A 14,373-nucleotide genomic window follows, 5' to 3' on the forward strand; every position below is an offset into this window, starting at 1 on the left:
CTGGCACTCAAATAAGGGAATAAGGGAAAAAGCAGGTGCTAAGGAGAGTGGTCAGTTTCCATATACTCGATCATTAACCCTCTGCACTCAGTACACACACTCGCAACAAGCTCGAACTCTAGAACTGAGTATGCTATCTGCTAACTGCTGTGATGCGCGCATTGTGAATGCTGTCTACATGAACTTTGCTAGCCTGAACAACCCAATTCTACAAATCTTATCCATATGCAGTTAGAGTTCAATAAAAATTCATGTTTCTTACTTTACGTATATATATATATATATGTTACGGCCAAAACCAGAAATCGGCCAATTCTAGAATTGGCCGGCCGTTTCTAGAACTGGCCGTTTTGACGTCGGCCAAAGTCCAAAATGCTGTGAATTTCTGACATTGGCCGGCCAGTTCTAAAAACGGCCAAAGTCAGTCGGCCAAAGTCCAAAACGCACAAATCTTTTTTTTTAAGAAAAGCATTTCTTAGTTACAGCTGATACAAATCCTGCAATAAATCTGCAGTGTGTCTACGTCCTGCTTTCTTGGGAGCAGACATATTGTTAACATCCTGTGCTTTTAAATTAGCTGCTCTGCTGTGGCAGTCAGGTGACACAGGGGAGAGATCAAATTACACTGGTGATTAGTCAAAGATGAGGGGGGATGCATGGCTGGGGGGCTGTTCTGGGTGCTGTGCATGGCTGGGGGGGGGGGGGGTGTTTGCTGGTTGCTTTGCATGGTTGTGGGTGCTTTGCTGGGGGCTGTGCATGGCTGGGGGGGGGGGGGGGGTTTGCTGGGTGCTTTGCATGGCTGTGGGTGCTTTGCTAGGGGCTGTGCATGGCTGGGGGGGGGGGGTTGCTGGGTTGCTGGGTGCATTGCATGGCTGTGGGGGCTTTGCTAGGGGGCTTTGCATGGCTGTGGGTGCTTTGCAGAGGGGGGGGGGGGCTTGTGATTAGTGACAGAGGAAGGGGAATTAGACAGGCTAAACTCTCTAAATTTGACAAACTTGCTAAATTAGACAGGCGGAACTCTCTAAATACATACAGGGTGCTTTTCTATGTTTTTCTTTTACCCTGTCCTGTGCAAGAGTTCAGGTCCACGACGTGAAGAGCTGTGAGGCCGGAGGTGGAATCAGCTGCAGCCGGTGCGTCGAAGCACTGTCAGCATACAGGCCAGCCCCGGGTCCCTGCAGGAGAGGTGTGAGGAGGACTTCGGGGAAGGCGGCAGCAGCCAAGGACACAGCGGGGACAGCGCGTACTTGAAGAGCGCTGAGCAGAGCGGGGAAAGATGGAGCGGCTGAGCGGGGAAAAGTTAGAGAACGAAGGCTGCAGCCAGCAGCATACAGGCCAGCCCCGGGTCCATGCAGGAGAGGGATGAGGAGGATGACTACGGGGAAGGCGGCGGCAGCAGCAGCAGTAACAGGGACACAGCGGGGAACTGCAGAGAGCTGAACGCAGCAGGGATAGAGGGATGCCTGCGGCAGTGGGGTGAGGTGAGCTTCGGGACTTGGCCGGCCACGTTAAGTCACAACACGTTCTGGCCGGCCAAAGTCCGACATTCATAGACATTTCTTACTTTGGCCGCATGAGCCGGCCACTTTGCATTCTGACCGGCCAGAACCCGAAGTGGCCAGACTTCGGGTTCTGGCCGTAACATATATATGAAACATCATTCTTAGGCCCAGGTTATCTGCCTGTCAACTGGCCCTGGGGAGAATGCTTATGAACGGTTAGTACAAAGAGATATCTTGATCTGTGTGATGACTTCCCTTATACTTTTGCAATTGTCAAGTTGCAGATGAAGAGTAGCTGCTAATAATGTTGAGTTGATGCTAATTGTGTGCTTATTTGTGCATCAGGGAATCTCATGCAGTAGCTGATGATTTTAGGTCCACTTCAAAGCTGCAAAATCTGCATAAAATTAACATAAATTATGCATAAACTCAAAACGATTTGCATGTTTTTGACCATCTTCTGTGAGAACGTTGCAGCTTATCTGTCACTGCCTTTCTATGCAGCGTGGCAAACTTGAGTGTAAATCACAGGCCAGGAAAACAATTGATGAGAAAAACAATGTATTATTTATATAGCGATGACATATTATGCAGCGCTGTACAGAGTATATTGTCTTGCCACTTAAATGTCCCTCAGAGGGGCTCACAATCTAATCCCTATCATAGTCATATGTCTAGTATGTATACATTGTGTAGTGTATGTAAGTCTAGGTCCTATTTAGAGGGAAGACAATGAGCTTATCTGTATGTTTTGGGGATGTGGGAGGAAACTGAAGTTCCTGGAGGAAAACCATGCAGACAAGAGAACATACAAACTCTGTGCAGATAGTGCCCAGGCTGGGATTCGAGCTGGAGACCCAGCGGTGCTAAGCGAGAGTACTATCCACTACATCACCATGCTGTCCGCAATTCACACATATGTATCTAAGCTGTGTTTTTAGAGAACCCGAGGTGAGAGGGATATAAAGGCTGTCATATTTATTTCCTTGTGAACAATGCCAGTTGCCTGGCACTCCTATTGATCTTCGGGCATAAGAAGTGTCTGAGCTAAAACACTGGAACAAGCTAATGGCTAATCCAGTAAAACCTGAGTCAGAGTATATGACAGTGATGGCTAACCTTGGCACTCCAGCTGTGGTGGAAGTACAAATCCCATGAGGCATTGCAATACTCTGACAGCTCTAAGCATAACTTGGGGAGGCAGAAGCATGATTGGATTTGTAGTATTGTCATAGCTAGAGTGCCAAGGTTAGCCATCACTGGTATATGATATGCAGCATGCTTGTTCAGAGACTATGGCTAAAAGTATTAGAGACACAGGATCAGGAAGACTGCCAGGCAACTTGTATTGTTTAAACGGAAATAAGTATGGCAGCCCCCGTAGCCCTCTCACCTCGGGATCCCTTTAAAGGACAACTGAAGTGAGAGGTATATGGAGGCTGTCATATTTATTTCCTTTTAAACAACACCAGTTGCCTGGCTATCCTGCTAATCCTCTGCCTCTAATACATTTACCCATAGACCCTGAACAAGCATGTAGCATATCAAGTGTTTGATATTTTTGTCAGATCTGACAAGATTACCTGCATGCTTGTTTCTGGTGTAAGTCAGACACAACTGCAGCCAAATAGATCAGCAGGACAGCCAGGCAACTGGTATTACTTCAATCACTAGAGTCAAAGACAAGCCATAAAGGTCAATAAAGGTTATATCTTTATTTGGTAAGTCTAAAATAGAGTTCCAGAACACAGATGTCAGTATAGTAGACAATCTGTTTTCAAAGTTGTCACCCTAATCAGCTTTTTGGGGTGAGAAATGCCTCTTATACCCTTGTGGGGGTCTTTGCTGATCCCCCTCCACTCCTCTAAGATTAGAGCAAGTGGGGTGTAGCTATCCCACGTAGGCTACAACTTTGTATACTGTATGTGAGTATGAGGTGGGAACCCCGGTCATAAGTATATTAAGCTCAATAGCAGACCATAGGGTAGCCACAGCAGCCTCTACAAAACCCACACACACAGATGATGGATAGGCTATATACAAGGTGTTTTAAAGTGCCTGGTGCTGTACACTTGTATATAGCCTATCCATCATCTACTGTATGTATGTGGGTTTTGTAGAGACTGCTGTGGCTACCCTATGATCTGCTATTGAGCTTCATATACTTATGACCGGGGTTCCCACCTCATACTCACATACAGTATACCGGGGTTTCCACCTCATACTCACATACAGTATACCGGGGTTTACACCTCATACTCACATACAGTATAGAAAGTTGTAGCCTACGTGGGATAGCTACACCCCACTTGCTCTAATCTGAGAGGAGTGGATGGGGATCAGCAAAGACCTCCACAAGGGTATAAGAGGCATTTTCTTTACCCTTTAAAGCTGATTAGGGTGACAACTTTAAAAACAGATTGTGTACTATACTGACATCTGTGTTCTAGAACTATTGTCTTTGTCTCTAGTGATTAATTTTAATTCCCTGGTTTATTTCAATTCGGCTAGTGTGTGTAGGAACTGGTATAGCTTAAAAGGAAATAAATATGGCAGCCTCCATATACGTCTCACTTCAGTTGTCCTTTAGACTATACACAGCTTTTCCACCAGCTGTATATGCAAACAAAATGAAATAAAAAATATGCATAAATTATTCCTTCAGTGGTCTTCATTTAGGCGACACTAGTCCATTTTTTTGTTATATAAATAATGGAAAGTCACGTAAAAAGTGTTATCTTACCAACACCTATTCAAACACACAACTAGAAGAGGCTCTACTTGAACCTTGGACCACTATGGCAATTCTACATACACCTTATAGACATCTCCCGACCAGACTTAAACACTGTAGGACAATAATCAATACCTGGGCAACGTGGAAGGCGGTTAGAAAGCTTTTTAAAAAGCCATATCACTTATCTAAATATATGCCCCTATGGGGACACCCAGCTTTTCCAGCCAGTACAGCACACAGTGGATTTCTAGACTGGGAGAGGAGGGGGATAATTCAATTGGTGAATGTGTGGTCGTTCAAAAATAATTGGTGGTACTCGTTCCAAGAGATAAGAGCGCTATATGGGGTCCCTAAACAACATTTTCTCTATTATGCACAGTTAAAATCCTTTGTCCACTCACAAACCTCTGACATCTCATCCATCATGAATGCAGACTCCTTTGATCGGTTCCTTCAACTGCAAGGGGGGGTCAAGGTCGCTTGCAGAAATCCATCATAGCCTTCAATCTCTCAATCTCGAATCATTAGCAAAAAACAATTTCAAGGCCTGGCACAAAGATATCAAATCAGAGGATTTGGGTACAGCTATCATAGAGGGGAACAGATTGGTTAGATCATTGGTCCTGAGTGAAAACTGGAGAAAGTCACACTATAAATTAATTCACCGAGCGAAATATGCCTTTGATATTAAATATAAGTCCCCACCATCTCACTACAAGCCTGAGTGCCCTAAGTGCTCAACCGGAAATGCTAACTTGTTCCATGTGGTCCTGTGACAAGATAAAGAGTTATTGGAACAAGGTCAAAACTTATATCAAAAAGGTATGTAATGTCGATATTGAACTGTCTCCCCACTTGTGTTTGTTTCATTATGTCCCTGTTGTACAACCAACATCCAGTGAAGTAATAACTAAGCCAATGTCAAGATTGGCCCATCTCATACTAATTGCAGCAAAGAAAGTAATATATAATAAATGGATATATCCTTGTGTACCCACAACCTGGGACCAGTGGCGTTCCTACTGTAGTGCGCAGGGGGGCGGGGCGCACCGGGTGACAGACACCCAGGGGGGTGTCGCCACGACCCCCCACAGCACAGAGCAGGAGGGGGAAGCAGCGCTAAAAGGAGGGGCAGTGGGGCAGCGGTGGGGAGGGGGGAAATATCCCCCCCCTCCCTCACCTGGGACCCCTCCTTCTGCCTCTCTCCGCCTCCATTCAGCGGTGGCAAGTGCGGGCTCGGCGGTGGGGAGACGTGCGGAGAATTACTCACCACTTCCGCGTTCCAAGCGCCGGCAGCGTCATGTCGTCACAGATCTCCGCCTTCATTGAAGGCGGAGATCTGTGACGACATGACGCTGCCGGCGCTTGGAACGTTGAAGTGGTGAGTAATTCTGCGCATGTCTCCCCGTCCCCGCCGCCGAGCCCGCACTTGCCACCGCTGCCCCACTGCCCCTCCTTCTAGCGCTGCTTCCCCCCTCCAGGGACATCTATACTGGGGCAACTATACCAGCTATACTGGGGGCAGCTATACTGGGGGCAACTATACTAGCTATACTGGGGGCAGCTATACTGGGGGCAACTATACTAGCTATACTGGGGGCAGCTATACTGGGGGCAACTAAACTAGCTATACTGGGGGCAGCTCTACTAGCTATACTGGGGCAGCTCTACTAGCTATACTGGGGGCAGCTCTACTAGCTATATTGGGGGCAGCTATACTAGCTATACTGGGGGCAACTAAACTAGCTATACTGGGGGCAGCTATACTGGGGGCAACTAAACTAGCTATACTGGGGGCAGCTCTACTGGCTATACTGGGGGAAGCTCTACTAGCTATACTTGGGGCAGCTCTACTAGCTATACTGAGGGCAGCTCTACTAGCTACACTGGGGGCAACTATACCAGCTATACTGGGGGCAACTATACCAGCTATACTGGGGGCAACTATACCAGCTATACTGGGGGCAGCTATACTGGGGGCAACTATACCAGATATACTGGGGGCAACTATACCAGCTATACTGGGGGAAACTATACCAGCTATACTGGGGGCAGCTATACCAGCTATACTGGGGGCAGCTATACCAGCTATACTGGGGGCAGCTATACCAGCTATACTGGGGGCAGCTATACCAGCTATACTGGGGGCAGCTATACTAGCTATACTGGGGCAGCTATACTAGCTATACTGGGGGCAGCTATACTAGCTATACTGGGGGCAGCTATACTGGGGGCAGCTATACTGGGGGCAGCTATACCAGCTATACTAGTTATACTGGGGGCAGCTATACCAGCTATACTGGGGGCAGCTATACCAGCTATACTGGGGGCAGCTATACTAGCTATACTGGGGGCAGCTATACTAGCTATACTGGGGGCAACTATACCAGCTATACTGGGGGCAACTATACCAGCTATACTGGGGCCACCGGCGTACCTACCGGGGATGCGACCCCCTCAGCCGCAGGGGGGCCCGGGGCTGCTTTGGGGCCCGCTCACTGTGCGTGGGGGGAGCGCTGCTCTGGACCCCCCAGCAAGGTGCTCAACTGGCCGCTACGCCAGTTCATTCCCCGCACTGCAGCCCCGCTCCAGCAGCCTGCATAGTCTCCGGCAGGCAGAGCAGGGCTACGGCAAGATGGCCGCCGAAGAAGCCCTGCTCTGGAGACTATTTGTGTCTCTAGTACAGGGCTTCGGCAGCCATCTTGCCGTAGCCCTGCACTCTGCCTGTCAGCGCGGGAGATGTGCTGCAGGAGGACTCGGGGAGCTGCGAGCCAGATTCCGGGAGAGGAGAAGACTTCTGTCAGGTAAGTGAATTGTTTTTTTTTTCACAGGTGCATTTTTTTTTCTAGTGTCTGCTGCCTACATTGTGATTTTCAGGTGTCTGCTGCACACATTAGGATTTTCTGGTGTCTGCTGCCCACATTAGGATTTTCTGGTGTCTGCTGCCTACATTGTGATTTTCAGGTGTCTGCTGCCCACATTACGATTTTCTGGTGTCTGCTGCACACATTACGATTTTCAGGTGACTGCTGCCCACATTACGATTTTCTGGTCACTGCTGCCCACATTACGATTTTCTGGTCACTGCTGCCCACATTAGGATTTTCAGGTCTGCTGCCCACATTACGATTTTCTGGTGTCTGCTGCCCACATTGCGATTTTCTGGTGACTGCTGCCCACATTAGGATTTTCTGGTGTCTGCTGCCCACATTACGATTTTCTGGTCACTGCTGCCCACATTGCGATTTTCTGGTCACTGCTGCCCACATTGCGATTTTCTGGTGTCTGCTGCCCACATTACTATTTTCAGGTGTCTGCTGCCCACATTGCGATTTTCTGGTGTCTGCTGCCCACATTAGGATTTTCTGGTGACTGCTGCCCACATTGCGATTTTCTGGTGACTGCTGCCCACATTGCGATTTTCTGGTGTATGCTGCCCACATTAGGATTTTCTGGTGACTGCTGCCCACATTGCGATTTTCTGGTGACTGCTGCCCACATGGCGATTTTCTGGTGACTGCTGCCCACATTGCGATTTTCTGGTGAACTCTGCCCACATTACGATTTTCTGGCCCACATTACGATTTTCTGGTGAACACTGCCCACGTTACGATTGTCTGGTGAATGCTGTCCACGTTACGATTTTCTGGTGAACGCTGCCCACATTACGATTTTCTGGCCCACATTACGATTTTCTGGTGAACACTGCCCACGTTACGATTGTCTGGTGAATGCTGTCCATGTTACAATTTTCTGGTGAACGCTGCCCACATTACGATTTTCTGGTGAACCCTGCCCACATTACGATTTTCTGTCCCACATTACGATATTCTGGTGAACGCTGCCCACATTACGATTGTCTGGTGAATGCTGTCCACGTTACAATTTTCTGGTGACTGCTGCTCACGTTACGATTTTCTGGTGACTGGTGCCCACATTACGATTTTCTGGTGAACTCTGCCCACATTACGATTTTCTAAAGGCCCACATTACGATTTTCTGGTGAACTCTGCCCACATTACGATTTTCTGGCCCACATTACGATTGTCTGGTAAAATGCTGCCCACTTTACAATTAATTTACAGTGAAACGCTGCCCCATTACGATTATTTGGCACCTATGGGGGGGGGCCCCATCCAAATATTCGCAGGGGGGCCCAGTGATTTCTAGTTACGCCCCTGACTGGGGCAATTATACTAGCTATACTGGGGGCAACTAAACTAGCTATACTGGGGGTAACTATACTAACTTCATTGGGGGCAACTATACTAGCTTCACTGGGGGCAGCTATTCTGGGGGAAACTACTAGCTATACTGGGGCAACTATACTAGCTAATACTTTAAATTACAGTTAGCTCCGCCCTCATCCCGTCATGACCACGCCAATTTTTGCCACGAAGCACGCCGCAGGTTGTGGTCACGCCCATTCTTTTTAGGGGGGGGGGGTGTCTTTTAATACCCAGCACCGGGTGCCAAATGCCCTAGGTACGCCACTGCCTGGGACCTCAAAGAAGAGCTGCTACATCTATTTAACCTAGATAATTTGGAAACAAAACAACATAAAGAAAGAGCTACCAAAAAACTCTTTGCAATATGGGAGAAATTAATCACTGCTACTTTTACGCAATAGGAAATCAGAGACATTATGGAGCCCTACAAATACACAGCTTGGTATGCAGTGAGAGATCTACAGGGATGTCTGAGGAAACTCAAAGTATGACTCATACATTTGCATAAATTATCTTAAGCGTTTTCCAGTACCTACAACAGCAAGATCAAAATCAGTAGCTCAAATGATGAATGTTCTTGTCATGTAGTAAGTATTGTGCATACAGAGAAACAGTGACAAAGGGTCGGGGGAGGAAGGGTGGGCCAGGTTTCCAGAGTTCTTTGGGGGGGCTTACAGAGGTTTTTGTTTATCGGTTTCGGAAAACGGAAGGGAGGATTCCTCTGGGATGGCAACAGACTGAATTTTTGGTTATATACACTGTACATGAGGTTTAAATATATGTAATATCCTGAAAAGAAAACATGTATATGACATATACCGTGGCAAATGTTGTAATCTCTTGGAAACTTCATAAACCAAATAAAACATTGTTTAAAAAAAAAGTGTTATCTTGGCCAAAAGAAATGTAAAATGATTAAATAGTCTGATATTATTGTGTATGAAGGTAGCAAAGATATTTTCTACAGCGCCGAGTACAAATAGTCATGTGTCACTAATAGGGATGGTCAATGAGATTCAAATAGTTTTGAGCTCATGTAAATGATTTTGCTCATTTTATGCTTTTCTGAGGATGAGGGAAGCTCTGTCTCCTCCATATTGTGCAGCCACTAAAGGGGAAAGCAAGGTTGGGGAGGTTGTGTGTAACAGAAAGAACACATGGGAAACATGGGAAAAGTGTGACCCCATTAACATATGTAGATGGCCTCCAAACAGCCCCTTTTAAGGCTCATACCCACCAGAAGATTTTTGCGTTGAATCGTTAATGACGAAAGACCATTTGAACGATAGCGTGTAACATCGATTAACAAAAGTTCTGTAAAACGATGTCCAATGTGATATTCGCTTGCTTTGAACGACCGTCATGATGTATCCCATCGTTCCAATCCCCTTTGACCCCTGCTCTAATTACCGTGATTGTTCAATGTCACGTTCGGGCCTGGTGTTCGTTCCCATGGTAAGCGATTGTGGGAGTTGGACTGGAGAATGATTATTTGTCACATCATTTGTCACTGCATATCCCCTGATCCTGGCATCTGCAATGAAGGGGACCCTGGGACACCAGAGCTGCGTTGAGGGACAGATCGGCTGGCGGCTGCCAGGGGCTAGAGGAAGCTCCAGGTAAGTAGATCTTTGGGGTTGTCCTTTAAGGGTGCGTTCAGTAGGCAGTAGCAGTGTTAGGGAGTCTACCCTAAGAACTCCTTACTGAATAGGTGCTGGCTTATGGAACAGGAAGAGCCAAGATACTAACCCTGGTCTCCTGTGTCAGAGGCAGAGCCCTTAACGATTACACTATCTAGCCAAAGGTTAGGAAGAGCTCCATGTAGTGCAATTCCATGTCTAATTCATGTCTCTTAAATTTTTCTCCCTCAAATATTGTCAGCTGCAAACGTTTTTACATCTTTTACTTTCCCTTAAGGCAGAGCCGGGACAAGGTCCTTCAGCACCCAAGGTTAAGACAGCAAAGTGCGCCCCGCCATCCCTCCCACCCCAGCCTTCACTCTGATTGCTATTAGACTAATAGGGGCACAGGCCCCACAACCTCCCCAACACCTTAATCTCTAGCTATCTGGCTTGCAGTCACTGTCATGTATCCCCTTTTCTTATTTCTTTCTACTTCAAACACAATAGGAAATGATAGCTGAGTGAGTTGTGCGTCCCCTCCTACACTGCACCCTGAGGCTGGAGCCTCTCCAGCCTCTGCCTCGGCCCGGCCCTGACTTAAGGTGCCCATACATGTAATTATATATGGGCAGCAGATTGACCAAGAGAAGGCTCTCTATTTGATCAAATCTGATCAGAGAGGGATCTGTTGGCTGCCCATACACCATAGGTCGATTTCTCTTTAGTTTTAACCTACTTTTTAGTACTTTTTCAGTTGCAGGGAGCAAAAGTTATTTTAAACAGAAGATGAAAAAGTATCTTCTAGGAGATAACTTAAAGTGAGTGTCCAAGGAGTTTTAAAAAAAAAAGATCCACTTACCTGGGCTTCCTCCAGCCCGTGGCAGCCATCCTGTGCCCTCGCCGCAGCTCCAGAGGCTCTCGGTCTTCTCTGCTGCAGAACCCGACCTCACCAGGTCGGGTTCCGGGTCGGCGTCTTCTGCGCTCCACCGCGCGGGTCACGTGGTCCGACCGACGTCATCAGGACTATACTGCGCAGGCGCAGAACTACTGTGCCTGCGCAGTACCGTCCTGATGACGTCGGACGGACCACGTGACCTGTGCCTGTGTGGAAGTCAGAAGAGGCCGACCCGGAACCCGACCTGGCGAGGTCGGGTTCTGCAGCGGAGAAGACCGGGAGCCTCTGGAACTGCAGCGAGGGCACAGGACGGCTGCCACGGGCTGGAGGAAGCCCAGGTAAGTGGATCTTTTTTTCCTTGTCCTTGGATGTTTCCTTAAGAGAACAAGTGAATTGGATCAACCAATAGTGACTCTACTGTTATGGGTGGGGATCCTAGTGACCACACTTGCTATGTGACCCACCTCTGGCAGATGGGCCTCCAGAACACAGCAATCATTACAGTGTGAAGGGTAAGGAGGTGTGAGCTATCAGCAGGGATGTAACTTTGGTGGCCCGGGCCCCCCAGCAGAAGTGTCATGTCATGCCCCCTCCACCCACCATAATGGCTTGACACCCCCCTGCACTTCTGCTCCCCCCAACTTCCTTGTACTGAGTAATAACAGCGCAGTGAGTGCTGTAATATTTACCTAATTCACACTCTCCTCTTCCTCTGAACATCTGCTTGCTGTATGCTGCCCCCCTGGGGCTTTTGAATACATGACCACCAGGAGCCAGAGGATTTCAGCATACAGCTTGCAGATGCCTGCAAGAAGAAGACATGATGCAGTGTGTACAATGTAAATCTGAACAAGCAGGTGATGGAGGAGTGGACCCCTATACCCCCCCATGCATGGTTGTGAGGGCTATTGTTATTCCACTGGCTATCAGAGTTTTGCTGGGAGCTCTTCATGATTTTTTGGTTATGACCCTGGTGGACAATTTAAATCAGCAGTGACAGCCATACTTTCCCAGAAGAAAAAACACATATATAAGTAGATAAATAATTGTTCTATTTACAATACATATGCATTGTACTGTGTCCACATTTTCATTTAAGTGAATTTGAAATAGTAATTAAAGAGAAAACAGTTTCAGTCATTTTCCATTTTTACTAACTCTGACTGAAGCCAATCATGTTGTCATTTCTGCAAATACCTTCACACCTTGTTATTATGTCCTATAAATGTCTCTGTAAAGTGCTGGATTACCCATTATTACCCATTAGTATTAGCAGTTACGCTTAGTTCAAAGCAGACACCTTGTTCTGAGGGTTTTATTTACATATGATACTGTTCAGGTTGCCTGTGATTTAGCTATACAGGAGATCTGCTGCTCTATAGATCTGCAATATAAATTCTCCAGAGCAGGATCATCCACCAGGCAACCTAGGCAGGTGCTTGGGGTCTTGTATGTGTCAAGGGGCCCACCAGCCACCTTCTCTGACCTCTCTTCACTTCAGCTAACCAAAAGGACCACAAGGGGCCCCAAATCTAATACCTTACCTGGAGCCTCATTACATCTTAATCCATCTCTGAAATTCATATATAATGAGTCTCTTTTAAGGTGCCCATACCTCTCTTGACTTGGCGGACGATCAAATTATTATCGAATCAGATGAAAATTGGTGCCGCCAAGAGCATGCCAGGTCGATAATGCAACCAATTTCGTACCAATTGATATATCGATCGAACATGCTGCAAGATGTCACATGCCATACTGGTGCTGTATATACCGCAAACGCTAAAGCAGGGGCTTCTGAACGGGGATGGGCACTGCACGATCAGTGCCACAGGACTAGGGGCAATGGTGAGACAGTGGACACGACGGTCTTGGCTGATTCCCAAAAGGTTTCATGGTGAAAATCGGCCTGCACTACAGTGTATGGGCAGCCTACAGATCTCTCTTTAATCAGAGTCGATAAGAGAGAGATTTGTCTATTGGTCGATCTGCCCATCATCGCCTAATGTATGGCCACCTTTACACTGCTGGACTCATTTACACCCCAAATCTGATATCGACTGTAGGATTCTGTTGTCTGCTGCAGTACAGATTTCATTGGAGAACAAGGTACTATATTCTGTTGCGAGTGTTTAGGTAAGTAATATCCACACTCCAGATATATGTAATTTACAAAAGAGCTTAGTTAAAAATTAATAAGAACTACATCTTACTTACTTAACACCTGACTGTCACTTACCATAAGGCACTGTAAGCACGTGCCTTCAGGCACCTGATGATGTAAAGACAGCTCACTCCCCCTTATAAATGTCTCCTTCCTGCCTTAACTATGCAAAGTCCCTAATGGACTACATTTGCTTTTAGGACGTAGCTCCTCAGTCCAAAAATGCATGCTGGACATAGGCGCTACATCCATGATAAAAATTGAGCCACGGGCAAGGGCGTAGCAATAGGGGGTGCAGAGGTAGCGACCGCATTGGGGCCCTTGGGCCAGAGGGGCCCCGAAGGGCCCTCCCTCATCTACGGTATTAGCTTTCTATTGGTCCTGTGCTCATAATAATCACTTCTATAGATGCTTTGAATAGTGGTAATCATTAACAAACTGGTCCCCATCCCCTTCTTGCACCTCTGACACTGTAGTTGCCATTGTCAGGTTTTGGTGCGCTGTATCAATTGTTATGTATAGAGTGCTTAGGGGGCCCCATTGTAAAACTTGCATCAGGGCCCACAGCTCCTTAGCTACGCCACTGGCCACGGGGGTTCGCAGGGCCGCAACCGACGGGCCATCGCAGGGCCATCCGTTACACTGGAGATCAATGAAAGGGAATGCATGAATGAGATCTAAGTCCTCGTTAGAACGATTGCTGACTTCTATGGAGAAGCCCTGAACGTTCTGTTATACATCCCCTCTTCACTTTCTGTAAGCAGGAAGCCAAAAAAATAAAAAAAAAATTCACTGAGGTCATCTTGTGGCCAAATAGTAAAACTACATCTGCATACATTTTTTAAATGAATAGACATACTTTTTCATTTAAGATTAACTGTTTCCCTCCCACACACCCAAAAATACAAAAAAAAGATTAATAAAAAAAAAAATATTACAATAAAAAAAACTGAAATAGTTACCTGAGGGTCTGAACTTTTTTTTAATATGCATGCATGTCAAGAGGGTATATTACTATTATTTGTTAAATTATAAGCTTGTAAATAGTGATGTATGCAAAACTGAAAAAATGCACCTTTATTTCCAAATAAAATATTGCCACCATACATTGTACTAGGGACTTAAAGGAGTTATCAGGCAAAAAATAAAATAAGTTTCACTTACCTGGGGCTTCTACCAGCCCCATGCAGCCATCCTGTGCCCCCGTAGTCACTCACTGCTGCT

The sequence above is a fragment of the Hyperolius riggenbachi genome, chromosome 7 (genome assembly GCF_040937935.1).
Source record: "Hyperolius riggenbachi isolate aHypRig1 chromosome 7, aHypRig1.pri, whole genome shotgun sequence".
NCBI classification, from domain to species: Eukaryota; Metazoa; Chordata; class Amphibia; order Anura; family Hyperoliidae; genus Hyperolius; species Hyperolius riggenbachi.